This window comes from Colossoma macropomum, unplaced genomic scaffold (genome assembly GCF_904425465.1).
Source record: "Colossoma macropomum unplaced genomic scaffold, Colossoma_macropomum, whole genome shotgun sequence".
Taxonomy (NCBI): domain Eukaryota; kingdom Metazoa; phylum Chordata; class Actinopteri; order Characiformes; family Serrasalmidae; genus Colossoma; species Colossoma macropomum.
Window position 1 is genome coordinate 18,233,428 of NW_023494784.1, and position 27,682 is coordinate 18,261,109.

Genomic DNA, 27,682 nt, shown 5'->3' on the forward strand with positions numbered 1-27,682 from the left:
AGTTTAGTCGTATTCAGTTCCACCCACTAGTTAGCACTCCCCCAATCACACAATACCACCAGCGCTAGGAGGGTGAAGGCAACACAAGCTTCCTCTGAATCACGTTAAAGCAAGCCACCACGAACTCCCGCTAATGCCGTGTCATTGGACAGCTGAATGCGCTTGGAGGAGAACACTAACTGCCAGTTCTGTTAAGTGACTTACCAGACGCCTGCGTTAGCTAGCATCTCGCTGAGTGACTGGGGGAGAGGGAGGGCCATCCTACCCACCCAGAGAGAGCAAGGCCAATTGTGCTGTCCTGGACTCCTGGCCGCAGATGGCTGTAGCATCAGTTTCCTGATGATAGGGCCAGTGCTTGGATGGTTGCGCCAGTCTTTCCAAGTACCTTTTAAAGTATACATGATTTGAATGACCATGATTTTCAGATCAGTTATCGGCTCAAGGTTATTCAATAAAACATCACATCCTTCTTAAAATCATAGTCCAACCACACAAATTCTTTCTTCTACTTGACACTAATAAATTTCTAATTTCTAATTTCTAATAAGAGTTTCAAATGAAAATAAAAATGCAGACTTAAGTTTATCACCTCTGTCTAGTCCCCTTTGTTTTTTGAGGCTGGCCTTAAGGTTTAAGGATAGCCTTAAACCCTGTTTGGATGGGATCAAACCTACCATGGTTCTGGGAATAATTTCCTCTTTTACAGGTGCTACTCAGAGATTTTATTTCCATCTGCATCTGTCTGTTTCTCCCTCCTCCTCTGAGAAGGTTACAGGGTGAATTACTTACTGTTTTTTGCCAAACTCAACAGTGGTTAGGTAATTTTACACACATGAGGACACATGACTTGACAAATTCAACGTCGCTTAAGACAAATTCTTACTAATTTTTTCCAATTCCATCCCGTTATTTGACGCAACAGTTACAGTTAATACAATTATATTGTAGGTATGCCATGATATCAATTTTTGGCCATACCACCCACTACTAGGCCAAAATGTGAAATGTTGTGGCGAGGTGCACTGGCCAATAGGCACTGCTGATTAGTTGTTCATTTTGGCCCATTGACCTGAAGGGAATCACCCGATTACTGATATTGTGTCCTAGATTGCTGCCTACTTGTTTATTTCTTTTGGCAAGCGTACCACTTTTCTGTGCCTCATCACATCTGACAGCAACCTTTTATCCGTTCATAAAGCTTCGTACCAAGAGACAAGTGCACCATTAAAATAGGAATTAATTAGAGGCATAAAAACAACAGTTGTTCTAAAGGGACAGGAGGCCGATTTTATACCTGCTTTTTAAGGACAATAACGCAGCAGTCTGATATTATTAATGTCATGACTAATATGAATTACTCTTGTTATGATAATCAACATTGTAGTCACCTGTAGGTTCACCAAATTGAATACACAAACTGAATTGGCCTTTCTGTTTCATAGCCATTGTGTTCCTTGCTTGTTTTGATTCACTGCCTGTTGAACCATACATGTCACTCCTGCAGATGGGCCACTTATTCATGTTGTTCATGCTGCGTGTCGTGCAGCAGGGGAAATAAAGTCCCAACAATCATTTGTTTTCGTGTTTAACTGTTATGTATAGGGGGCTGTATCCAGAAGAATGACAAAGAGTGAGGCACACAGGGCATCGATGAACAGCTGATGCCAGCAGATGTTAATAGAGTCGATAGAACCCTATCAAATAACATTTCCATTCTGTCTGTCACCAGCACACATAGACATCAGGCATCTCTGGGGTCTTCAGTCTTCTGCTGCCTTGTGGGATTTTGTATGGCCGGTCAGTATCGGCTGGCAGCTATTGATTGTGGAGCTGCTATAGAAGTGAATGGGGGACACACTAACTTCAAACGGCCTGCTTGTGTTGGACTGCTGACCAGCATGGAAGTGTCTCATGCATGTAGAGAGAGAAAGAGAAAGAGAGAGAGGAAGTATTATTTGATAGAGTTCTATTGACCTGCTGACCTCTCCATGCATTTAAGTAACTCAGAGTTTGGTCTCTAAAAGCATTTAAAGAAGGCGTCAGCTGCTTAGTCTCCGCCATATGTTCAAAGAGGCCCTAAGGACATGTCATCACTCACAGACATTTAAAATAGTAAATTAAACTACGATGTGGGAGCTCTTCCTCCATATGCTCCTACCCCATTAGGCATTGAAGCGATAGTTTTGCCAAAAAAATTTAATTTACATTATTTCTTCCTTACTACAAAAGTTGATCAACCGAGACATAATGTCTGAAGTTTGCTTCTTTAGTTTCACTAAAAGGCTAAGGCTAATGTCTCTAACAGCTGGGCTAATGGAGAATTACACCTTCCAAGCTCAAATCATCACATTTTGGGGGTTCCTGTAAATACATGACATAAGGAAGTGCAGTATGAAAATATTTTATCACATTATGAAAAATCACAATACCCCTCAGTATGCTTTCTAGAGCAAATTGTGGATATTGGTGGTACTTAAAGAACGTTGACCAACATTACACAGAAAGCATAATTAGTCATGGTTAACAGGATTTAGTGCAGCATAATACGTGAAATGTCAAATATAAATCACTGTACTCTTCATTTTTTGATAGTATTTTAAATGTAGCAATACTGGTGCATTCTGATTGCTTGAATATGAAACTCAAATATTGTAATAAATATTGTGATACTGTGTTTTTGCCATTATGTTATGTTATGGCTAATGGACTGGGCTGTGCTACTGTTTTTAGCTATGCAATGTACAACCAGTGCTTTTCAACCTGTGGGCCATGGTGGGGGCCAGCATTTTTTTAACCACAAACATTTGTTACAGTATCGACAGCTAATCAAACATCATTCTAAATATGACATACTGTTGTGATAATTACTTGCAAAAAATAAAACAGCATATTTATATTAAGCTCATTGATTGTTCAGAATGCTAGCTAATTATGTTTATATTTTCAGTGCAAGCCTGTGTTAAACATTTGACTTTTTGATCATATACAATTCATCCATCATGAATTAATAATTAATCAGGAATTTCAAAGATTCTGCGGCTTGGCCATCTACAAGTGATGCAGCCACTGAGAAAACTGAGAATACCAAGCATAAACCGAAACAAAGGAAATACAGCAGTGAGTACCTAGCGCTAAGCTACACGTGTGCAGGAACTGAAAACAAGTAACTACATGCTGTTTGCCTAGAGGTCTTGTCCAATAGAGCTTTGAATCCAAACATTGCATGTCATCATTTGAAGACTAAACATAGTGAATGTAAACCCATTGACTTGAGCCAGAACTCCGTTTGCAACTCAGCCTGACATCCAGCACTCGGTAGCTGCCACACAACATCAGCTGTCTCATTAGATGAGTCAGACAAAGTGATCTGATTGGTAAAATCTTTTTGAGGGCCGCGGGGGCTTTTGTGGTTGTTTGGGTGGGCCATGAGTTCCAGAAGTTTGTGAACCCCTGTTCTAGATAACAGTGTCATATTGTCATGTCATACCTGTCAGAAAGCACATAAGATATTTGCATTTGTTTGGGATTATTGTGCATCTAGATGTTCACTGATCTCAAACAGATGCAAATATCTTATGTGCTTTCTGACAGGTATGACATGACAACATGACATTGTTATCTAGAACAGGGACACAGGACATTACTGACACAGCAAGTCTGAAAAATAAAGCTATTATATAGCTGTAGAAAGCTTTTTCTCAGCTCTGCCTTTCCTCTGGCGGGAACCAATGGTGAAACGCTGCAGCGTTTAGAACAGCACTTAAACATACGAAATGGGGAATAGAGAATATTGCAAACAGCAATCATCCTGTCTTCACAGTCTGCCGGAATTCAATTGCATTTAATGACCTTGAGTCGCCCGTGCGAGGAATGTGGCACCTAACTGGATGTGTCTGGACACACCGCGTGATGCCTGATGCTGTTTTTCATACAGCTGAAATAATGCAGCATAGGGGCACCTTATTGCCTTCACAGACAGGGACAAAATCCAAATCCAAAACACAGTGGTAGATCATGTTCAGCACTAGGCTAATCTGATCTGCCCAAACCGGCTTCAGAGTAGCTGGTAAGGGAGGATCTTTGTGGGGCTCTAGATAGCACGCACAAATTGAGCTTTTTAATGTAGATATTGGCGTGCAGCTTGTGTGCTGAAAGAACGGTCTGTGGTGGGCTCTGCTTCATCCACTCAATTACCGTCCTCACTCACGCTTCCTAAAAACTTAATCTTAAAGAGCACACGCTGCCTCGGCCGTGTGTGCTGAGGATCTGCAGGGACTATTTTGTGCTCACGACCTCCCCTCGCCCCCCATAGTCTCCCTCATTTTTATTCATTTGCCTGGTTTATTTATATATTTATCTATTGAGAAAGTGCCCTGAGAAATAACTCTGGATTCTCTTACAGTGAGGCAGAACGAAATTGTTTAGTGCTGATCCCCTGAGAGCTTGTTTCCTGTCTGGAATAGGGATTCTCCAGGAAAAATGGGGCGTAATCTTACGCTCGCCTGGCTATCTCTGAAATCAGAGCAGAGCCCGAGAGCACATTCTCTCAGAGTGCTCCTCAGCTGCATGCTTAGTGCTAACAGAAAGTAGAAGAAAAGACAGAAAAGAAATGTAGAAAGAAAGTAGAGATCTAGTGATGCTGCCTCTTATCTTTAGGAACTGTGTGTTTCTGTTCTGTCAGTGACCCATGGCGTTTGGAGCACTTTTGCCTAACAGTCCTGATTGTTTTATATAGGAACGCATCAATGTTGAATTTCTGGGCCAACATGAGAACCAGGGTTCTGGGTGCTGCTATTTCAGGAAGACATTTTTTAAAAGTAGTATTTTTTCAGTAGCCTGCTCACCTCATCTCACGAACCTCTCAGAATATCTAGAACTAAATAGTGTAGTACGAACAGAATTTAACAGTAGTAATAGAATGGGGCAGGTCAGACAATACAGGCATAAAAACCCAACAAACATATTATAAGTTTTGGCTGGTTAAAAATTATGTTATACGCAACGCTAAATCTTGACAAAAGTGAGATGTGAACACTCAGCAGCTACTAGGAGAGAGTATGTTGCTGAAGATAGTTGCTTTTATGTTTTATTGTTGTTTATATTTACATGTGAAAGCAGTGTGTGTGTGTGTGTGTGTGTGTGTGTGTGTGTATGTGTGCACGGTCCCCTCAAGGCACAGTAGATAACTCTTGAAAACAGTGCAGAGGCTGCTGGAAGTTGAACATTCGTGTTGATATGAACAATGCTGCCTTTGTAAATAAACCAACTGATAAGCAATGATTTTTCAACAGGTTTGAAAAATAAAAGTGAAAGTGAGAAAGAATCAAGTTACAAGAGAGATCAGTGCCTGCAAATAAAGGGGGTTGTCTGGGTTACAAGCTTTGGATGTATAGATATGGTGTATGATGGATGTATAGATAACAATGAAATGTATATGAGAATATGAAATACCATAACAGATTGTTGTAAATCTCTTAAATTATTGCCTGCTACTGCCTGATTAAACAGAGCCTTGATGGAATGCTGTCGAATTTGTAAATGTGATTTTCTCAGTTATGGCTTTTCAGCATTGGTACATTTTAAAATGTCATAACTCGGTTTCTGATTGAGACATCTTTAAAAAATCCCCATGTGAATTTTACATAGCCATGATACAGCTAAATCAGACATCACATTTATTATTATATGTGAATATTTTACATTATTTAGCAGGCTTCCATAGCCACTTACAATGCTTGGTAATTGTAGTGTTGGGGGGACTAGTCCAGGGATTGTTCCTATTTGAGCAGAAACTCAGACCTCCAACTTTCGGAGTCTGGGATGGTGGTGTTATCCACTATATTGTACATTTATGTAAACTTAACACTTTTTATATGGCCAGCACTGTCCCCCACCGAGGGTCCAAAGTTTGTAATTCTATAACTCAAGAATAACTCAGTTTGCATTGTAGTCCATGTAGTTACTGAATAATTAGTCTTAGGATGTAATAAGGAATTTTGAGGGATTAAATGAATGGAAATGCCCAGAGCCAGTAATGTGTACATCATAAATGATCAGTTGTAATTAGTAGCTGTAATTTCAATATTGAGATATATATATATATATATATATATATACTGATCTGTGGTTCTAGTTCTATGGACATGATTTTCAATCTTACTTTTTAGTCAATATATTAGCAGAAAACAGTTCTAACTTCTGTTGCTGAGCCCAGTGAATCTTAACTGTAAGGGTTCATGCTGGCCCTGGAAATGCCTTAGCCTTATTTATAGGCACATTACATGAAATGTAAATGTTATTACAGGCATTTGATGAATCCATCGGGTAAAATGCCTCCAGCTGTGAAGATGGCATCGCTACATTTGCACATGATATTTCTATAGTGCATAATCAAAGTGTGAGGAGGCAGTGCTAGCTCTGCTTTTGCCTTTAGCCCGGTAACTCAGAGACGAATGGCTGCATGCCACTCCTCAACCCACAAATCAAACTCACGCTTGGCTAACCCTCCTTATTATCAACCTACTCCTTCTCCTTCCAACCTTATTCTCCTCTCCTCTACTCTGCTTTCAGTGGGCACTGTTTCACCCACACAGGTTTGTTGGCACAGCTGAACAGAGATGTTGTGCAGCTGTTTGGGTGTATTGCAACTTCTGTTACAGCAGAGGTGGGAAAAGCACTGAGAAACTGTGTCAAAATCTTACTCCATTATAAATATAAGGAGGTAAGGAAGAACGCAGAAAAATTATAGTTGACCCTTTAAGACTTATATTGAGAGACTTCTGCCTTTGCATACTTTTGCCTTTTGCACTTTCATTCAGTGGGCAGAACCATTAAGTATTATATCTCCCCAGATTCAGTTATTATTTGATGTCCATAAAAAATAAAACCTTGATATAGAAAAAAAAATTAACACAAAAAACTGCACAAAGCCCTTTCACCTAAAACAGAACTTATCTGAAGTTTTTACTTCTTTTTGTTTTCAAGTTAGGGCCTTTTTTTCCACAGTCTGTATCATCTGCATCATGATCTCAAAGTCGCTCACGATGCGTATTGTTCCATACTGGAACAGCAGGTCTAGAGCTTCATCTGTAGAAATGATCTTCTCAACCATATTTTTGCTCTTCTGTTTTTATTTTTTAGTTTTGGTTTTCTTGCTTTTCTCTTTCCTCTCTCTGAAAGTTGCCCAAAGACACTCCCACCATGACATGATCTGAATCAGAAACTCCACTGATGCCACGTCACCAAAGCCAGTCTGCGCAGCCTTTTTCCAGTACTGCACATGGATGCACCCACCTCAACTTTCAATTCTCCAAATAATGTACTCTGACTGGCTGTGGCTCGCTAATCAAAGGGAATAAAATGCAGAAGACACATCACACATCACATGACATGTCACAAGTAAAGACTGTGGATTAAAACTGATCTGTAAACAAAACGGTTGAATAAGGATTGTGCCAAGTGCATGGAAAGGGTACACATGTTTTCTACAAATTTACATTGTAGGTTTACGTAGGATGTAAGAGACCCACAACGACAGACTTAGGCATGTATTTGAGTGCTGTTTCTCTAGTTTTAAGGGGAAAAAAATCTCTCTAGCTCACACTACTGAGGAGCAGTGATGCTTTAAAGATGGTATTTGGTCTCGCTGGCGAGATGACCGGTTCTAAAGGGTTAAACATCTAAATATAATATCAGATTTGTCAGTATTTAATGTGTCCACACTTTGCCTTTACTACAGCTTCCATTCTTTTCAGAAGACTTGCTTTTAGCTTTTTAAAGAAATCTGCAGGGATATTTTCACACCTCCAAAGTTCAGTCTTAGAGGTTGGTTGCATTTTCTGCTTCTTACGATCCAAACAATCCCAAACACATTCAGTGGTGTTGAAATCGGGGCTCTGGGGTGGCCAGTTCATTGCTCTGAGAACACCTGAAGCTTCTCAGTAATGGCTTCTTGAAGGCTGCACATCCTTTCAAACTCTTAGTGTTGATGTTTTCTCACAGTGGAAGGATGGACAGAGGCACCTGTGGATTTTCTTATATCTGAAGTAAGAGTGGAGCTTGATTTTCTCGTAGTGTTTAGCTGAAGGTAACTATCCACAGCTATGTAAATTCAGGCTGCTGCAAGGACCTGTACAGGCCCATTGCTCTAAGCAGTTCTTTAAAAACTCATCTTTAAACTCACCTATTGAAAACTTCTTGTGTGAACCAAAAGTGGATCTTCTATGGCATCACTCCACCAATTCTTTTCGGCTTTTAAAGAGTGTACAAATCCTCCAAAAATAATTCTTCAGCATGATCATGTAGTACAGTTACCAAAATATTTTCCACTGCTGCATTTGAGCAGGAGTAAACTACCCACACATGGCCACTGTCACTAACGTCAATGGTTACACCCAGTAGGTATGTTTTCTCAGCAGTACAAATCTTTTAAGGGTCACTCCCACTTGCAACTTCATTCTTCCGTCCACATCCGCTCGCTCTCCCACACACCATCGTCACACTCACTCCTTTACAATGGACCAACCATCTCTGATTGTGGCTCCCTTGTGACCGAAGGAATGAAGGCCTTCACTGTCAGCGCAACTTGAGCTAAAAGGCCTTTGTTAAAGAGCAAACTAATGAATATCAGGTGCGTGGGCATGGCTCCATTTCAGCCTCAGCTCAGCCTCCGTCTGTCTCTCCCATCTACATGTGGAAGCACTCCAGGCAAATTGATCCTGGAATTTTAGCAGAGCAGTCCAGCTGCCCCTTATTAAGATCTTTTCACCGTCTATATGGGGCAGTAATGAACAGAGTGTAAGCCATCAGCAGGAGAATTTGCACTTGTCTTGTAAAAATGCAAGTAGATACCAGCTTGGAAGTGCCAGAGCCTTTTTATCAGTGGAAATTAAGTGTGAAGTGATGCTTTAGAATAATGCTTCTGAAGTTGAATTCTTTTGGAAATAAGTGTTCATAAGATTGTTCTCCTGCAGCTGTTGTGTTCACAGCTTTAGCTCTGTCAGATGCTGTTGCACTACCTTTACAAACAGTTTGAAACAGAGAGAGAGTGCAGACTCAGTGATTTTATCCTCTCAAACTAATGTTTTGCCATTGATGCATTTAGAAATTTTGGCTTTGTCCCCTTGAACTCTTTAAATTACAGGAGTTTGGATGCATGCACGTCCACTTTTTACCATAGCAAAGTGTATAGTGTGTGCAACTGGAGCTTTCTGTGTGCTTTTGTATTTTCTATCACTGTGTAAAATAAGCACAGTGCTGCCTTTGTTGTTGGATGCACTGTGATAGTTTCTATGTGAGCACATATTAACATTCAGAAGAGAATTCTGATTACAAGCCTATTATTGACTTGTTTCTACAGAGTAGCAATAAAAGGCGACTAAAATGTGAAGTACATTCCTAGTTTAGCAAATGAACATTTTTGCATGTTTAAAATGTTTGTGGTGCAATCAAAATTGACAAGTGTTTGGATTTGTTAGATCACGTTCCTTACATATCAACACATTTGGCAAGAGTATTGAGAATAACTTACTAAAAGAAAATAGCAGATTAAATTGCAAAAAAGGCCATTTCTATGTCACCATTGAAAGGTTAAAACTCCTAGTAGGGTCATCAGCACATAGAGAGAGTGAGAGAGATCCTGAAGAATTTAAAAATAATGTTCTAAGGTTCGTTTTCTGATGTTCTCTTTCTGTGGTAACTCTGAGCATGTGTCTGCAGGCTAATGGGAGAGGTTCCTGTTCCTCTAGTGGTTACTCATCTTATTTCAGCCTCTTTAAAAATATTTGTGTTCATTCCTTCCATTTTTGTGTGTGAATCAGACAATTTGCCGTCCACACACGATTTAACCCTTAGAAGTTACAGCTGTTGTTGGTGAAATCAAAAGCATGGTTCAATCCCATTTAAGCCTAATTATTTCTCACTTGTGGCTCATTGAAACAAGCAGAAAAATTCAGTCAGAAGTGCAGATTCTAAACTTTCAATCAATACCACATTAATGTTTGTAAATAGAACAAGGTTTTTTTATTATGATTTGAGTTTGAGGAAAATCTATTGGGCTTTCTGGAAAGAAAAACCATCCTTTCCGTTTTTCATGTATTCTTTTGCTTCCCTGCTTTTTACTGGAACAATAAACTGACTTCCAGTGTAATTAAGTTTGTGAGCAAAAATGAAAGAATTCATGTGATTTATCTTGAAGATGAGTGAAAATGCTTCATTCTTTGCTGCGATATTTGAGCAAAGGCACTGAAACACAACAGAATAGTACATTTGTAGGTAGGACTATTCCCACCAGGTAGAAGAGGGAAAAAAAATCACCTGTTTTTTATTCTCCTCTCAGTTTCTGCCAGCAGTATGTCAGATTTTTGGCTTGTTATGCCAATAGACTTATTTTATCAAGATTCTTGCACTTATGATTAAAAAAAATGGCTTATTTATCCAGAATGTTACTTACTATCTCAGACTTTTACTTTTTAAGTTGAAATAACGAGTTATTATATTTTGGGAATGTTTTTATTTCGGGGTCATAAGCCATTATTTTGAAATAAATGAACATTTTGAGACAGTAAAACCTTATTTCAAGACACTAAGTCAAGATTTTGTAAAAATAGGCCATTATTTAGGATAAAAAAATCTAATGTTTGACATAATAATTTAAAATTTTGACATGCTGCTGCCAAAAACCGAAAAGGAGAAAAAGAATTAGACTAATAATTACCAATAATAAGTTACTAATAATTGTAGCTGAGTAATGTTTGAAAGTTAGTACATTCAAGTATCAGTGACTAAAGTAACTGTATTGACTCGCAGAGTAAATTTAACTCGCAACGCAGCATTGCAGAAGGGCAGGTACACCCACCCCCCACCCCCCCAAAAAAAACACTTCGCTGCTTCAGATCAAAATCATTAATTTATGTAATTATATTTAAATGCACAAAAGTAATACATTTTGACTTGTTAAACACAGTTTCATATTGCTATTACAGTGCTGCATATTTAAACTGTGAGGTTCCTCCTGATTTATTTAAAGAATCCATTTTTTGCACATTGTGTAAGTCACTCTGGATAAGAGCATCTGCTAAATGAATAAATGTAAATGTGAAAACACATGGTGAATGCTAAATGGGACATGTCTACAGTCTGGCCTGCTTTATCACATTTAGGCCTAATGCCTAAAATGATTCCACACAGCATTCTCTGAAAACCTGTGCTGGTCAGGATCCTCACAGCACATAATAAGAAAAAATGATATTTATGTTTATGTAGTGCTCGTTTGCATACTGTAGCCTTTTGTGCAGTCAGTATTACAGTGGTCAGTATAGCGGTAACAAATTCAAAATAATACATCATGAAAGCCTTGCAGACACTTGGCTGAAACCTACAAAAGAAGATTGGAGTCCCTTCATTTGCCAGAACGTGCTGCGGGAAAACACTGGTGACTCTGTCTTGTTTGACTCTGTGTCTGGTCTCCATATGTTAGCCACAGTGGAATGGGAAAAGACACTTGATCAGCTGCAGGCCTCATGCTGCTCTAGGTATCACAACAGTGTATGCAGCATGAAAGGTCACACTCCAGTCTGAAGTGCTTGGACAGAGCAGGACGTTCTGTAACTTATAGGCATTTTGTTAGTTTTGTGGACATCCTATTACATTTCCATTACTGGCAATAGATTCAGCTTATTGTTTCCAGGTGATGAATAAAGATGTTTTTAATTGTTTAGTGCCTTGGCAGAAAAATTATTTTGGCCTTTTAACCTTCTCTTCTTCTTAAATCATTTGATTTTCAGTGCTGTCATCACATTTATGCTGATATGTAAGTTTTGATTTTCTGAAGTCTAAAATTTGTAGACTTTTTCTGTTTTTTTGTTTGTTTTATTTTTTTTCCATGTCTCACAAGCTACCATACTGAACAAACATAACTAGGAATATACTTCATCTTTCAGTCCTTTATTCTTTTATTGTTACTGTAGTCAGTAATAAGCCCGCCACAACCAGAATTCTGTTCCGAATTCATGCACATGCTCACTCAGGAACTGTCACAGTGCATCCAACAATAAAGGCAACATCATGATTCCCTTATACTGTAATAAAAAGCACAGTAGCATAAAAAGCTTGAGTTCCACATGCTGATACATTTCACTATGCTAAAGGTTGACATGCAGGTTAGGGATGTGCACGGGTACTTGAGCACTCCCAGTATGCCAGAGTTTGAATACTGAAATCACTGTTCGGGTGCTTAATGCGTTTCATCAAAAGAAGATGGAGAAAATATAGAGACTAATTCAGTTAAACACTACTTTTATGTTTCAACAAAACTGTAAAATGTTATGATTTTGCTTGTATTTATGAGTATATTATGTGTATGTAGAGCTGGGCGATATGGCCAAAAGTGTTATCACGATAAACAAAATTCATATCGTTCAATATCGATACATATCGCGATAAATGTCAAATCATTATTTCTTTCAAGTTTGAAGGCTGATTTTTGCTCCTGGGGGGTTAATTGCTGTTTTAAACTATCCTTTATGGTCTGAACATGACAAACACTCATCAAACAGTGGAACATTTCACAAATCTGTCATGGGAGAGTGGGAGAAAGTGTCTGATTAGCTGTTTTTACCAGCTGGAAAAGCATGGCTATTTTTGTAATAGTCATAATTTAAGAAAGAAAATTATTTTTAGCTGATGACGAGCGCTCAGCTACCCCGTTACAAATGATATCACAGTATTCAGACACCAGCTAGCGACGACTGGATTTCTCTATTCATTTGTAGTAGTTTAAGGGGTGAACCGCAATATATCAACACCAGACAAACAGAGTCCTCTTTTTAGGTACGTTTAAACTGAAAGCGGTGCTTTTGTGTCTTGTCTGATCTACAGTATCATCAATTCTCCGTTTTTGTGGAGTGACGGAGCGCTGCTTCAAGTTAGCCAGCTGCTAAAAACAGCTAGCCTGGAAAGATAGCTTAGCGCTCTCCCGCTCTCCAATGCCTCACAGCTTCCTCAGTTTGCTTTCATTTAAATCGGGACTGTAACTCACATGAACTCACTTCTTTCTTTCACTTTCATTGCTTGGGAATGCACTAAACTTAAATATGACTGTCTGAGCGCTGTAACAGCGCTGTAGTTGTGAGGATTGTGATTTAACGCTGCTAAAGCTGGTTAGGATGTAACTTACAGAAAGAGGTGAGTTCGCTGTAGGTCAGTACAGTTACACCACTGACCTCGTCACTCACACTCAGTCACAGGAGAGCAGATCGCCGGTCGCTCTACTCAAACAGGGAATGTGTAACTCCGCGTTTCAGCCGTTGCTAAAGACCCATCTTACTCGTGGCCCCCTCCCTCTCTAAATCATGTCGAAAAACTCGGAAGTGCGCCCTCTCCTGGTGACAGCACAGTAGTGTTGCTTTCCTTGCAGTAGAGAACGCCACCAAGGCTTTCGCTAGAACGCAGAAGTGTAAGAATGGAGTATTATATCGAAGATTTATCGAACATGTCGTATCGCTCTATCGAGGAAAAGTTATATATCGCGATAATTACTGTTATTGTTTTATCGCCCAGCCCTATGTATATTACACTGTACTACTCTGAAACCCAAGTGTCTCAACATGAGCACATTGCCAAGGATGCGTTGTTAATGACGTGACTGAGAAGGCGCAGCTTTGTCACTAACTTGGCTAACTAGTCTAGCTGATGTCACCTAGATCCAAAAACACTGAAAATACATTTCTCTGACAAAGTAACATGGTAGCATATTGTCCACTGAGGAGAAAATACCTTGTGCTAGACAGTGAGTCCTCATCAGCATCCAGTGTTGTACCAGTCAGCTGTAGTGTAGTTAACTCACATCTGAAGAGGCCTGCCTACATAACTCAGCTAATACGAATACTACTGATTTTTCCTCTGTTTTTATTGAATATGAAAACATGTTTTCAAATGTATTCCTCTGTTAGTTGCTACATTTTCATACTTTTTTAGCCTCTTGACACCAGAGCTATCACCTAAAAGAGTAAGAGCCTCCAGCCATACAGTAATTTCAGCCAAAGTGTTTTATTAACTTACCTCTGGATAACTGGATAGCTGTTTAGTAACTCTTGCACATACTTGAATATCAAAATTACTCAGATTGCACATCCCTAATGCACCTGTCCCAACTACTCTGGGGGAAGATTTTAGTGAGTTAAAGACACTTCACCAAAGTCTGTCAATGTACCTCCACAGATACATTTTAGGGTTACCTATGGCCAACTGTTTAGTAGAAATGTCCATGTATAGTTCTCGCTAAATGGAGGTGAACAGAAGTATCCTGAATGCATAAAGCAGCAATCAAGTCCTCGCGCGCATTTCTATGCAATTCACCTTGTTGAATTCTGAACGCAGCCCCTGTGGAGTGGTTCCAGCTGTTGTTTTGCATGCTTGTTGTTCAGTGCTGTCTCTGAGATGAGTGCACCAGCACGTCTCTCCACTTGTTCACCACATCAAGGCACGAAGGCTCCATCGTCTGCATTATAGTATTTACCCGGCCCTTTTAAATATTTGCCCTCTCTCCTCTCTGTAGATAGAGCTGCAGTGTGTTTACAGGTGGGATTGTGTGCTCTTCACTTTAATGGTTGGCTGGGTTGCACTGTGCAGAGCTTTAGATTGAGATGTATGAAACACAGTGCTGAGAAGACTCAGTCGAGGAGAGAGAGGAATCCTAAACGCAGCTCAAATCTGATTCAGTTGCAAAAAGACTATAATGCATGTGACTAGACTTGTTTGTTATGGGAAGAGAAGGTGGGGAAGATGTTGTTTTACTATACTATTTCAGTGTAATCATGTAATGGGGTAATATTTACATTGTTGGTGACATAATGAATGACATTTACGTTCGATTTCAATTCTATGTGGATATAGATTGTAAAGAATTGATGTAAATTTACAGCAGAAATCCTGCAGTATTCGACTGTATTCCTTAAAATCAGCAGATCTCTAATTATGCATTCTGGGATATACAGGTCAAGCTTCTTGTCAAAGAAGTTGAAATGTTGGATAAATTATGTGAAAAACAGATGTTGGGTTACTGTAACCTTTGTATTCTTAAAGACCAACATAAATGCCTGTAACTGCTGTAATGTCTTGTGTGTAAGGTGCGCTTGCTAAACAGTTTAACATGGTGTTAATAAATAGCATAGTCGTTCAGTTGGCTAGCTGTATTTAGCTGAAACAATATTTAATATTTCCCTTAAACTTGTGTCAATAGTTAGTAAGGTAAATACAGTAAACTGGTCTATTGTGTAATCATAGTCTTATTTCTTATTCTGAAAATAGGAGTTACAGCGCAGTGCAATGATGCTATATATTAACTACAGGTGTAGACTGAGGTGGGGGGGGGTACATGTCCCCTTTAATGTTTGGAGGGTAATGAATTGTCTCCCCCAATTATCTGCTCTCAGCACACTCTGACTTTCCTTGTAACAGTGTGTTATGGATGTTTTTGGTTGTTGAATTCGACCAGAAAATAAAGTTGTTTAAATCATGTTGTTTTTAAACAACTATGGCTTAAACAGAGTGGATCTAAGAGTGGTTTAAATCTATATTTTCCATCACGTCCTAATGACCCTCTGTAGAGACTTATGGGAAATGCGGTCCGTGTACAGTCAGCATCTTTAGTGCTCCATTATTGTGGCAGACTGAGCCAGCTTTAGTTTTCTGATGTTCAAGACTGTGAAGGATGTTTAGAGGTGAGGTAAACTAAGCAGACTACCTGTGATAATGTAAGACACTGCCAGCTTGTTATGTATTGCAGGCTGTAGCTTTCCACTGGATTAAAGCGACTAATGTTGCGGCAAAACAATATGAAGTTCAGAATCTGAAGTTAGCTAGTTTAGTTGGTCTGGTGAATTTATTTGGTAAACCTAGACGAAGCCCTCTACATCTAAAGGTGTACTTCTTTCTGTGTGACACCTGTGTGTGTTTAACTGTGTTGCCAGACAAATATTCTAATTACTAACATATCATTAAATGCTAATAATTAGTATAAAGATATCATGAGTCAGGTGGTATGAGCAGTGCTTCCCGCCCAAAGTTGAAATAAAACCTGGGCCAGTGATATAAGCAATACCTTACCTTTTAAAAATAGTACATTTAACTTGAAATGCAGTAGAAAGCTATATATTTGGAATACAGCAATGTGCTGTGATTGTAAGATGTAGTATCAGCACTGTAAGTAAACAGTGCTGTACTGGACAAACTGCTCTCAGATAATTTACACAGGCAAATTTTTTACAGTGTGAGTTCGAGTCAAAACTTCCAAATTATTTTGTTTCCACATCAACAAATGACAAAAACACGGAAAACATACAGAGGAATGTAATTTCTTCCTGCAAAATGTGCGCACAACAATTTTTCATCATATTAATTCTATAATAAAATAACAAACACAAACATTGATTAAAAGCTGACAGGCTTATTTGTGCACTTTCTCTGCATGCTTTTGTTATTTTCTGTGGGTAGGTTTAATGCTTTTTCAGATTTACTAGTTTTATTTTTGAGCAATGCGTTAGCTTCCTCTTTTGATTCCTCAATGGAAGAGCCCTGTTGCTGTTTCAGTTAATGTGTGTCCTGGGCTTGTGCACTCATTTGTAAATGTCTGCCATGCTAGAAAGTCTGTTACAGAAGCACTTTGTGCCAAATGTCTTCCGTTCATCCATGAAGTACTCAAGTCTAGATCATTGACTATAAATGACTTGGCACTTAAAGTAATAATGGTATACCTAGACCGCTGAGTGCTAGAATGTGTAATATGTACATGTCCTGAGTCACTGTTTGACCAAAAATACGGTCATAGTTGTGTGTTCAGCCAGGTTTTAAAAGAAAAGGCAACCGAGCGTGAATGTAGACTAGTCTGTGGGATGCCTGTGCTGCTTGGCCTGGCTCCAGAATAATAGCTCATGAAAGATCTTTTACTGTTTCAGTAAACTATTGGATGTTTCAGGCAGCCTGTCTGGTGTCAGGTCATGCTGAAATGTGCTTGGATCAGTGTTCTATATGCACAGCAGCGTTAACATGCCAATAACAGGCCCTCTCGGCACTTTTCCCCGATTCCTTTGTGAAATCAGAGCATGCAACTGCTGGCTAGTGCCAAAAAGCATGCTAGGCTTAGCCTTTCCACTCTGCTCTGCAGTGGACATTTCATCACGGCTGACTATTTTCCCCAGCAGCGTGTCTTACTCCTGTAACAATGAAATAGAAACTGTTTGAACCCCTACAATCAATGGAATTGCCTGGGCCCAAGATGAATGGTTTCAAATCAAGGGCTTTCATTGCAAGCTGCGTTACTGGCACGTGTTCAAGGCTTGACTCTAATGCACAATGCAGCTACTGTGCCATCTCCAGTTGTAACCTGATTCTAGGCCCTAAGACAAGGAGGGGAATTAACTTCAGGCTATCTGGGCCTCTGGATTTAGTTCTCTGCTGGGAGGTGATCAGTGCGCTAAATATAAGATACATTTCTATAAATCCTCCATAAACACATAAACATGTCCCAGACTAAGGTGGATTTTCAGTGGACATTCTGTCCTTAGTATAATTTAACCCAATTTTTGTCAATGAAACCTGCCTATTGTGAATTAAACTCACTGTGTGCTAAATATCAACTACATTTCTATAAATGCTGCATAAACAAGTAAGGTCACTGTTCTATGCCTAGATTAAGCCCAGTCCTGGATGAAGCTGGGTTTTCGGCAGAGAGTCTCTTCCCATTGTGGGTATAATTTGGCCCAATTTGTTTCCAGAAAACATGGCCCGATGATCTAAATGCTAGATGAATATTCATGCAGTCTGGTGCTTGGCTTAGAGGGGAAAGTGTAGTTTTCTGTGAAAGATTTAGCTTTTTATCTGCAGCCCTTTGGCAAACAAACACAATGTTCATTTGAGTCCAAGTTTAAAAGGCTTGCGCAAATGGTTGCCTCACCAACATCTGACCTTCTTATTTTTCTGCTTGTCGTTAACATCTGTTTTCTTTTCCACCCATACGCTGCCAGTTTGAAGCAAGAGGCTGTATTATTCACATTGCCCATCAGGAGTGTAATGACAAATTTCATGATGCAGTACTTTCGTGATAAATAATGCACTATAGATAATATACTGTTATTTATGTTCTTGTAAATGATTAGTCCTTCATTTTTACAGCTTCTTACAAATGAATTGAAACCTGTAACAATGTAGAGCACTAACATCATATTAGAATCATTTTATACGTGTAAACGCAACACCACTCATTTTATATGAATGAAAACAGTGTTTCCAAACTTTTGGACAGTAGTATATGTTTTGCACATCGCTGCTCTCTGAAGAAAACCTTGTATCTCCATTTTTGAGGTTTTTCAGTTTTTGACATAATTTGAAAATGCCTGTTTCCCTTTACATTATGTGTAAATGTCATGATGAATGGACTAAAAGAAACGGCCCAAAATGACTTGGAAAAAGTCTGGTTCCATAGATTTACATTGAAAGTAAAGTAGGTTTCTTCCTTTTCCTGTAAAGTTATCATTTTGGAGATATGAGGTTTTCTGCCGACAACAGCGATATACGTTTTTAATCAAAATCAAATTGCAAAAATAAGATTGCAGTGTCTGGTAAAGGCATAATTAATACAAACAGGTCATTTTTTAAGAAGACATACTTTTAAATGCATTTGAATGTGGTTTGGGTGCGTGTGGGTTATTTTTGTTTAACTTTCTTAGTAAAAAGTCTTTCAGGAATATCATGGAGTGTGATTTTTAATATGAAACCTTTGGAAACTATTATAGTGTATATAATTTCTTGTATAGAATAAAATCAAGCTTTGGTTCACAGCATTTATTATCTTGCAATCGTCATATACAAAAGAACTGTAAATATATGTATTGTGGCGTCTCTGCTGTGCAGTTATGTGATAGGAGCTCCTTTTCCCAATTCCACAAACCACAGGAGTTCTGATCCTCAGAGCTGTTCCTTGTTAGGGAGAATATTGCAGTTGCGTTGCATTGCACTGCTGTTATATGTCAACTCTGCTCCTGCTTAGGGAATAAATCCTTGGCTTAATTATTGATGAAGACAAACCCTCTGTGCTTGTGGAGAAGCTGAAACGGTGCTGGCATCTCTTTAGCTGTCTCTCCTCTCTGGCTGTGGCCCCGGAGCTGACGCGTGCTCCTGGAGGGTGTGTGTTGCATGTGAGGGAAGACTGGGGCTCGGTGGGGCTGTTGTTGCAGGACTTGTTTTGTTTATTCAGATGTTACAGAAGCTTTACCGTGTCATTAGCATCGCTAAACACCGCAGTGTGTGCCCCCATCTCCCACTGTGCTGTGTGTGGGTGTATGTGTGGCTGCCATTGTCAACATAGAGCACCACACATGATGTCTCTATTCTGCCAGCCAGCCGAGACTTAAAACATGCAAGATTTGATGTCTTTAAAGCAGCCATATCATGGAAAACTTTTCCTCACATTTGTCAAACGTAAGAATAAACATACAGTTCATATAGTCGGATGGAAACTAAGCAGAAAAATGGCCTGTTTTGAATTCATTGCTTATATGATGTACAAAAACCAACACATTTACTAATGTCCACCACTTCGCTCAGAGCAGTTTAATCACACCCAGTCACATTGAAGTTATAGTGTTTCAGCCTAGACGGCTTTGAGGCACAATACAAGACAGACAATCGAAACAGAGATCATTTAAATATACTTTGCATATGCTGTGTGGTTTAAACTATGGTACAAAACCAGCCTCATTAGTGCTGTGGAAAAATAAATAAGTTGTAAAATAGTCTTGTAAAAATGAACTACAACTGTTTTTGGTCCATTAAACCAAATACATGAGGAATGTAGAATATGGAGTCTTTAATGTCTGAATATGACTTTATGTAGACAGTGGTAGTATGTGTTTCTCCAAGAATGAATGTGTGCCTTGAGTAACACGCAACACAAGATACACAGTTGTAAGCAAAAGTTTAGACAGTTTTGAAATTAAGTACACATTTTCTACAGAACGCACATTTTAATGCAGTTACTTTTAATGTTTTGCACTTTTTGCACATTAGAGAAGGAAATAAATGTTAAAAAACATAAAATGTGGCCTGTGCAGGCGGGTCAGCAGAAAAGGCTTTATCTGAAACATATTTCTGCTACTGATATGCTTCCATAGTATTGTGGTAACATTTTTACATATTGTGATACACCTTGCAATATGTTAAAGTAATATTACAGCATTTTTCAGCCAAATCTTTATCTGTCTTTATCTGTAGCATATGGTCAGCATGGATGGTATTCTGAACAAGTGACCCTGTACTTGTACCATTAACGCAAAACTCATTCATAATGGAAGGAAATTGGCTGGTGTCCAGTTCTAAGTGTGTTTTGAAGTAACATTTTGATTTAATCTGTCCTTCTTTTTTCTTTAGTACAAGGAAATTATACTGTCTGTGGTAATCGAGCGTGTTTTACAGATGGAACAAATAGATATTAGGTCTAAAGCACTGGAGCATTTCTTTAAAAACACATTAGTGAATCAGTAATGCGACAAGGTTAAAAATGAACCCCAAATTTATTTATTTTTTGAGTTACATGAAAACATTGTTTCATCAAAACACTCACAAAAATTAATATTTGTGCTAGTGTAAGTGCTCACAGCACACAATGCACAGGACTTTTTTGCATTTTATTATAGCACTAAATTATAGTATTCTGTGATTTCAGGATAACAAAGGCCACTGTAGCGACAATAAACACGTAGCAATATGTTGTGCACTAAACAAAATCTTGTGGATATAGGTCTGGGATCAGAGCAACAGTTCTGATTTAGGGATGCACAGAATTTTCTCCTACCAGTTTTCTGCAGCCAAATTTACGTTTTTGGCCAGAAGAGAAAAAATAGACAGAAAAAATATGAAAGAGGCAATGATTTGTTAAAATCATTTAAAAAAAATCTAAAATCTAAAAAAGACTTTTCAGTGATAAAGAAAATGAGAACTAGTGAAGAACTAGTGACAGTACTGTGCTGGTCAGCATAGATGTGTTCAAACAGTTTGAGCGGCAGCAAACCAACAGTGGAAATACTGACTGTGTGGAACTGTTTTACAGTTTCTATGAGGGACAAATGATTTATAATCAATGTGTGTCCTGAATTTTAGTTTCGGAATCTTCACTTTGGCGCATCTCTAGTTCAGACCATTGTAGATGTGCATGTTTTAAACATAGCATCTGCTGGATGTCGATGGTAGAGGAACAGTAAGAAATGCCTGTCTCTGAGGTGAGCCTTTATGGTTCCTTTGTTGGAAGGAGTCCAGGACGATGTGGGATGTTCAGGTGTGTTTGTGTGTGGGGGTGTACACTGTGGTTCCTCACACTGATGTACTGCCAGCCTTACTCCCTCCTCCACTTGCGTTGGCGTGAAGAACAGGAAGGGAATGACTGGCATGTCCAGAGGAGTAGGGATGTCCCACTGTGTCTGAGATGTCTCAGGGCATTGTTTCTACACCGTCTGATTGTCTGTCAGCCTTGCCATACTGCTGTTAGAGCACATCAGAGTCAGACAGAGCCATAAAGGAAGCGACACATGCGTGTCACTCTCTGAGCTGCAGCAATAATTAGCTTAGCGCAGAGTTGTGAATTCGCTGTTTATAAAAGCATCAGTTTGTCGCTGCCTGTAGCCTGCATTAGTCTTGTCCAGAGGGATAGATCTGTTTACTCAGGCTCAGTGGGGAGAAATGAGCATTAGAGTTTGTGTTCGCCCTCAAACCTGTCACGTTGTGTAATACATTTAGAGTAACTCTGCTGTTTTATGAATGTTGTCAACACACTGATAGAGGTACTTGTACTATATTTGCACTTCAGCTGTTGATCTGTCTCTTCGCATTGTGAGGTCTAGCAACTGTGTGACTGTGCAGCCGTGTATGTGTGTGTATGTGTGTGTGTGTTTTCGGGAAAATGTAAGGTTTACCTCTAAATGCCTTGGCTTCTGACTATTTCAGTAATTAACAGTTGTAATTATTAACATAATTTGTAAACGAGGAGGGAATTAAAAACATGAAACTTGCAATCAGCTGCATGTTCACATCTGGTGCACCCTATTGAGGTGAAAATAAAACCACATAATTAGTTAAATTGCCTTAATATATCCAGCTACCACGCTGTTGGCAGACATTAGTTCACCTGGAGATGGGTTTTAGACTAAGCTGCACAAAGAAGATGAATTATGATACAAATGGCAGATTATCCATTGATAGTTCCCCATGACTGAGCTTTCTATTCATTTAATTAAAACAGGCTGCTGGTATTAATGAATAGGCACTTCAGTGATGCCTTGAATGTTGTAATTTATATTGTAGGATAGTATTGATAGAACAATGTAGCCCACCACATCCTACATTTGTCTTCTTTTGTTTTTCCTCCTGAGATCCACTTATAAAGTTTCTGTGGGTTTATGTGCCAAAAAGTCATAATTCATTTTTCATTCATTAATTCATGACCATTTTCCAGCCTCTCTTTGTCTGGAGTTTTTGTTACTGTGCCTTTAATTGTGATTGATTAATTGAATGATATATATATATATATATATATATATATATATATATATATATATATATATATATATATATATATATATATGTAATGAAGTACATACATATGAATGAGAAAATAGGTGTGGCTAAATTACTGTAGGATAAATAAGCAGATTTATGTGAATGCATTTTTTCATGTTTCATGTTTCATTTAAATTCACTTTAGGATCTATAATCCTTTATTACAAGTTACTTAAGTGTGAGGTGCTAGAAGTAGATATTTTTGGATTACAACAGATTACAGACTAATCAGAAAGCACTGATATTGGTAATATCCATATAGGATGGAATTTAGACAACCAGTCAGCAATCTAGATTTGGAACAAGGATGCTTATTGGTGCATTGATACTAAGACTGGCTTGCATGCATTTTAATTCTGTAAGCATTGTACAGATATAGCCAAGTGAGTTCTCCCATTGGTTAGGCCTAAACCGAGCTGAAGACCTTAGCTGAACTACCAACATAACCAGAAACTGACAGTGAAATCAACCAATCACATTTTAATTTATAATGTATGGGACCAGTTTCATGAGAAATAGTATAAATCTAGGCCTTCTGGTAGTCCTAGATACATCACTGCCTGTGCCTGAGTGGTAGTCTGACCAAGTTTCTGTCTGTTTGTTTTTAAATGGAAAACAGTTTTTACTGAAAAAGTCACTATAGAACGAAATGTCTTTTACCAACTTCACATGTCTGTGTTTAATCTGGCTAAAAGATGTTTATGTACATCATTGTTAGCTTAATGCTAACATATTACTAGAATCCCATACGGCTGGTAGCGGAAATGAGCATTATTGTCTTTTTTTTTTTTAACTTGTTTTTTGATCAGGTTTTGACATTTACGGCACAATCTGAAGGCCTGACTATAATAGTCATGGTTTGCCACTGTGGATTACTAGAGACAGCACTAAGGAAATATCATAAAATAAAAGTGTTATGAATTATTTATAGAATTATTATAAAGCACTGTTGAAATCTCATAGTTTGTTATTGTATTACTGCAGTTCTATTTTTGTGAGAGCTAAGTGAGCATGTGACAGCAGGTGTGTCCACTTGAGGGTCACTGTCCTTTACCTTGCCCTTCTTTTCTTACTAATTCAATACATGTAGTTGCTTCAAGCATTGAGTATAGCTCAATAGATGGAGGCCTGATATTAGAAGACTCATAATGCTGAACTCTCAGTCTTTCCTTTCTTGCCATGCAGCATCCTTTTGCATGACTTCCTGCTGTAGGTAGAACACTGGTGAATATGTTTAGTACTAGAGGAATAGATACAGAAACATTGCAGGATGTTTATTCTGGGAAAGTTGGGGAGGTGCAGACAGTGCTGTTATTTGCAGTGAGGTTTTTCCTTACACTCTTCATGCTGCTTAAACCACTTCTCTAGTAATGACAATGTTTGCATTTATTCTCTGATATAATGCTGATAGTAGCCTTTCTTACTGGTCCTCAGACCCACTCTCTGTGAGTGGAAAAGCCTCGGTAATTGAGATGGATGTGTCTCTGCCACAGCCAAGTTGTGTCTGCTTCATGCTCAGCCGCCGCCGCACCCCTCCATGACCGTCTTGCCAGAGTATAATGAAAGACGTGTGTGAAAACAAAGGCAACCTGTTTCTTTTTGCTCTGTTACAAGCAGCTGGGCAGAGGGTTCCCCTGTGTTTCATTAAAAAGTTGAGCCTGTGGTTGGGACTGTCCCGATTCGTCACAGTGTGACCCATCTGTGGCATATATGGGCTAATCTTAGCTTTAGCAAACCACCAGGGATTAAGAGAAATAAGTAAGCTTGTGCTTCTGCTGTTACTTCTGCTGTGCTCCAGGACCTCAGGCATCGCACCGCTCTTTGACTTTCCAAGTCTAGAGTAATGCCACGGTTACAACTTTTCAATTTAGTCTACTGCCATTCTCTGAAGCCACTGCAGCTGGGGATTTACCATATTGGACAGTGTTGGCTGCTGTATCTTTTGATGTGAAAATGATCCTGAATCTAGGCCTGATACTGTTTTTTTTTTTTTCCCACTGTTGCACCTGTAGATTAGATAACATGAAACTTTCCTATGATGACATCAGTGATCAAAATGATTATTTTTCAATATTATTGTTATATTGTTAGAATATACTGAAAATATTTAAAAAGCCTTCAAACATTCAGAAATCATTTCAGCACAAATGCTATATTATTGCACTTCTAGTTTAGTCTTGTCCAATTCCTCCCATTAGCTAGGCCTCCACCATTGCTACGATACTACAAGCACTAGGGTGAAGGCTAACACATGCTTCCTGTAAGTTATGTGAAGCCAGCCACTGTTGTTAACACAACGTCATTGGAGAGCTCAGCGCACTTGGAGAAAAAACGCTAACTGCCAATTCTGTTACGTCAGCTAACAGGTGGCTGGTTCTAAAGTAATTTGTCTCATACGTGTATCTCTTTTACTCAAGCTTTTATCAGCTGCCATCAAATGCTGCTGGAATTTAGTATATAGCACAAGTGCTTTACGCTGTCTTGGCTTGTACCAAGGACCAGGCTCTGAGACCATGACATCGCCTGGAGCAGCTGGCTGAGCGAGTGAGAACTCATTAACATTACGTTCTGATGTCTGCTCTTTCTACAACCAACTGGACTAACGTACTCAGACATGAAGTGAGGGATGTATTCTAAACCAGGTATCAGTTGTGTTATCTGTGCTTATTTGTGGCATACCATTACAGTAATGACAAAACTCATACCTTAAGAACAGTTTCAACCACTATACCAGATGAACAGGCATATTACCCACTACTAATTCAAATTTGAATCAAATTTCCCAAAATTAATCTGTGTTTCCATCAGATAATCTTATGCGCAAATTCACAAACATGACACAAGCTTGCGCTGTATGGCATGAAACTTAAGTCTTCCTTACCATGTGTGGAGAGAGTAGACGACAAGTGTAGTGGCCATTGGCCCATTTAATAAGGGCTGAAGTCACTGTCCCATTTTGCAGTCACCAAACGAACCCCCAGGAACTTTGGTCCAGACGTAGAGTTGGTGGCTGTCTCAGTTCGCATACTATTGTACTGAATAGTGTGTTCAAAATAGAAATGGCACCATTGATGGTGTACTAACTTGTACTTTTTAGTATGGCATATATATAGTTTGTGACACAGCTGGTGATTTTCATCTGCCACTATGCTTGATATTATCAGAAGGAAAAAGAAAGTGACTTTCGTTGCCTCTACTTCATCTTTGATTCAAAAATGTGTTTCTGTCACTGGTTTTGGCATTTCTTCTTTATTGATAAACTAACTTTTCTGTCTCTTTTGCCATTTTTGTTTTTTTTCCATCTAGGTTTTTGTGTGTGTCTTCAAAATTTGCATAAGGTGGATGTGGATGGAAAACCCTCTGATAAAATTGTCTCCAGCACTGCTTGTGTTTACTCTCCAGACTTGAATTATGCAAAATGTTTTAAACATCCTGGTGTGTTCTTTGCAGGGAGACTGTATCAGTAGGCTATTTCCTTTTACTGTGACTTTTTAAAAAGAGTAGCACTCATACAGCTATCTGAATTATTCAAATTTGAAACAAATATTTAATCCCTAGTTGCGTTCTCCAGGCACACACAGGTCTCTCAGGAAAACTATTTAGATATTCCCACTAGCAGTGGTGAAGAAAAACGCAGTGGAGCGTTGGCATTTCTGTTCCAGCAAGCACGTGACACTCTACCATAATGACCCTGATCGTCTCAGTGACCCCTCACCTTTATCCCTTCAGTGACTAAATCTGTGGTTGTGCGTGAGTATAAACATGCATGGAGCAGAGATTACCCCGCTGTGCATGTGCTAAGGAGGAAAACATCAGAGTAAACGTCAGAGGGTCAGGAATTGGAAGGCCGCAGAGGATCGCCTGCTGTAATACACTCACTTGAACTGCATCTCTTCCCTGATATCCAGCCCAAGGCAAGGTACTGCTCCAGAGTGTTAACAGTAATCGGAGGCTTCAGTGGGACTGGCTTGAGTTGAGCCCAGTGATTTCTGCAATGCGGAGAACACGGACAGAATCACAGGATTGAGATTTAACCCCTTAAATGGCCAGGACCCACCGGTGGCTCTAAAGTTTTACTACCATGTAGGTACTGAGTAATAAGCCAAGTATGTAATAAGCCTGGGATTTTAAGGGGATAGTAAAAACTTATTTCAGACACAAATGCATGAGATTTGCAGATCATGGAGAGATTACAAAATCCTGAACACGTCTCAAAAACATTTTTTCTGCAGTTAAGTACATTTTTTTGTTGTCATGAAAATATAATTTTATGAGCTGTTTGTGTTTTTGAGTTATGCTCCAGATTAGCTACACTCGTCACTACCATAACATTTGGTAATGTTTTAGTTGCATTATGATTGTTTTTATAGTGCTGAAATGGAGTGTTCACCAAACACTATGCTTTGCATAAAATTCTGTTGTGCTTCTGTGTCCATCATCCAAAACCTTTTGTCTTTCGTCAGTCTAGCTAAAGTGTCGTTTTTCTGATCAGTTTAAATTTCTCATATCAGTAAATAGTTCCTGTCCTACTGCAGTGGCAGCAACATTAAACACACTCTGCATTTGTGTTCTTACATAGGGTGCATTCTTGAGATTCTGCTGGTGTGGGTTCAGGCCGGTTTCCTCTCTTTCAATGATGCACAGAAAACTATTTGAGTGTTAATATCTCCCCCTTGTGGAAAATCTTAGGCCTGCTAAACACAAGTGAGAAAGTGATTTATTTTAAGTTTATTCATTGACATTAGGGCTGGAGTTAGAAATAGCTGAATATTTCATTTTGACAGTTAAAAAAAAGCAAATTGCCATTTCTGTGTTGTTTGTGTTACTGTCCGTCCGTCTGTCTGTCTGTCTGTCTGTCTGTCTTTCTTTCTTTTTTTTTCTTCTACGCCCTATTAGTCTGTTTATCTTAATGCTTTCTTTGTTTTAGCCTATTTATCTACTTATCTTAATACTTTCTTTCTATCTCCCTCCTGCTTTCTTTCTTTCTCTATTTTGGTTGTTTTTTCACTGTCTCTCTCTGATTTCTTTCTTTATTATTTTCTCTTTACCTGTATGCCTGTTAATCCAGATGGTTACTTTT

At 38.9% G+C, this 27,682-nt stretch overlaps 1 protein-coding gene across 5 annotated transcripts in view; it reads left to right on the top strand.

The window, feature by feature from the left end:
* The window catches only part of caska (calcium/calmodulin-dependent serine protein kinase a), a 285,045-nt gene that overhangs the window by 13,597 nt on the left and 243,766 nt on the right, over window positions 1-27,682 (top strand). The window lies entirely within an intron of this gene.